Below are 2808 nucleotides of genomic sequence, written 5' to 3'. Positions count from 1 at the left end.
TTTTCCCATCAGTACTCAATTACTCACACAAGTAATGCACATCATTTTAAGTTGTTTTAAAGCTAAAATGGGACTGGGTTTGAGGGAACACGTTGCTTAATTCTTTCACCAGCCCCAACAGGCTGCTGATGCCCCACGTTTTGTTCCTTTTGCAGGTGCTATGAAGCCAAGGGCCCGGCGCTTGAAGCTGACACGTGACAACCAGCAGTGACTTTCTAGGTTCTTTTCTTTTTTTTTTTTTTTGCTTTGGGGAAAGAGCAAGGGTGGACTTTATATATAAATTATTATGTCCTTTCTGATCAATACATTTACAGTAGCATCCCACATAGCTTCCCCACCTGGGGGTCTAAGGGCTTTCTCCAGTTACAGCCTCAATGGTTGATACATAATTTTTATATGCCTTCAAACCCTTGGATTATTCCAGCAGCAAGAAGCACCAAGGAACCATCTTCCTCACTAATAAACTGCTGCCTTAGATTAACAGCCTTTATAGTCTGTGCCAGCCAGTCACAGGCTCGTTAATCAGTATAGACCCACACAGAGTCAAACCCGCGCATTAGGAAAGCATGATCTGAAGCTGAAGGCCTAATGGGACTTAAATCAAACTCTTGAAGTGCTAGGTCAAATCCCAGCACGACTGCTCCGAGCCCCTTATCCTTGGTGCCCTTACTGTCCCCATGGCGGTGGGGATGATCACATCCACCTACCTCACAGGGCTGTTGTGAGGCTATGGTAGCCAATGTCTATAAAGCCTTTGGAGAGCCATGAATTAAAGATGCTGCTGAAATGCAAATTGCAGTCTTAAATGCTTTATTATTAACAACCGAGCTTCAGGCAGGCAGATCGCTATCTTCCCACACTTCCAACACACTCAAAGGCAACTCATCCTAAGTGTAAGGTCTCTGCATAGACAGGGTTTTGTCTGAGTGTGAAAAGGAATGGCCACAAGCAAAATGCTGAGCTGCTTCAGCTCCTGAAGTTTGGCAGCCTGAGTTTGCTGGGAGAGCCTCCACCTTCAGTACCACCCCTTTCCCAAAGCTTCCTGATAGACCAGAAAAGCAGGTGCCCCTTCCCATTCAGCCAAAGCACCCACCTTATGGCAGCATGGAGAACCACCAGTGCACCTCTGAGTCACCCCAATAAGGAGAACAATCCTCTGTTAGGCTCCACAGCGCAACAGCTCGCGTTTGGAGCCAGCTGGTTCACAACCCGAGCTGGCTCAGACCCAGCTGCCAGTCACTTCCATCGCCTACAGCAAAATACATCCTTACAAGCCGAGTGACCGAGGATGGTGGAGACATCCACACCCAGCCTCCAGGTGACGCTAAGAGAAACGATGGCGCTCTCAGATATTTCTGGAAGTCTCAGCTACCTTATTCAGTAGCGTAACATACTAAAGCACTGACTCTGCAACCACCTTTGCGCATCCTCACCATGACTCCTGCTTGCAAGCTTCACCAGCTCCACAGCCAATGCCGATCCAGAGCACCTCATCTGCCCAGCAGGAGTACACTGAGATACTGCTGTCTCCTAACGAGCATCAATATCCACCAACCCTGAAGGTAAACTGTGAAGTCAAGGGAAAAAAAAAAAAAAAAGATTTAGCCAAGCACTCAAAATAGGTATCACAGCACACGTTCCCCTGCACGGTTCGATGAACCACAATAATTTAGCTTCATTTAATTTGACAGGATGGATAAGAGATGTTTACTGGGAGGTGCAGTGCTGGGGGTAGCTGTGCTTTGCAGCTGGCAATGAAGCGTTCAGCAAAATGAATGCAACGTTTGCACAACTCCTGCTAAGATCCAACATGCCTTCTACCTTTAAGATACACACCGGGTAGTTTGATATGCTACTTTTTTTAAAGAAATGAAGGCTTTCTGGTTGAATTCCTGAGAATTAAGATGACCTCACTCTACTCACCCAGCCTCCACCAGACTGGTGAGTTTGTTTAAGGCACAAGATCCCAGGTGATTCCTAGGCAGGTGGAACCAGATCTGAGAGACCTGCGACTTGGTGCACAGAGCCTCACAAGTAGGTTTTTAGTCCCAGGAAGACACCACAAAGGCAGCTGGTAAGCACCTGTGACATCAGAGACTTAAGTAATTGTCAAGCTTTAACTAATCTGCCCTCCACAATGACCTCTGAAAGATGATCCCATGTTTAGTTTTCCTTCCTTTTCTTCCCATAGACTCTTGAGGGTCTTGACAAATAACCTGAACCTGCTCCACTCTAAAAAACAGACCCCCATGCAAATGCCAACCACAAACTTTGACCTTGTTCAAAAGAGTGAATTAAAAAAATAAACAAGTGACATAACCCCTAACTTCCAATCACTGCTGCTCAGATGAAAGGACAGATCTTCTCCAAGCTGCCACACTCCTACAGAGCACGCTGCTGGGAGATACCAGCTCCCCCCACACCGTGACTCCACAGCTCATCAGCCCAGATGTAACCAGCACATGGGATGAGGGGAAACAAGCCACAGGAGCAGCGATGCATGGGTGCAGCTGGAAGGAGCCGCAGGACCAGGCCCTGAGGGACTCCCAACCAAAGCTCGGCCAGGAGGTGTGGTGCAGGCATTTCTTCAGGCTCCCTCCAGCCCCAACAGGGCAACTCGCAGCCATGTCCCGTGGCAAAGAAGCGATTCAGCACCACAACAGTGACATCATACCCTGCCACTACTGCCCCAGTCACAGCACTGACCTCACCCTGCTTCAGCCTGGGACATGCTGCAGCTGGGAGGACAGCAGTGGAAGCCGGGCCCACAGACACCACCACGAGCCCACAAACAACCCTCCTACCGCT

This window comes from Egretta garzetta, unplaced genomic scaffold (assembly GCF_000687185.1).
Source record: "Egretta garzetta isolate BGI_Z169 unplaced genomic scaffold, ASM68718v1 scaffold60, whole genome shotgun sequence".
In the NCBI taxonomy this organism is placed as follows: domain Eukaryota; kingdom Metazoa; phylum Chordata; class Aves; order Pelecaniformes; family Ardeidae; genus Egretta; species Egretta garzetta.
This window is presented reverse-complemented; position numbering follows the sequence as displayed.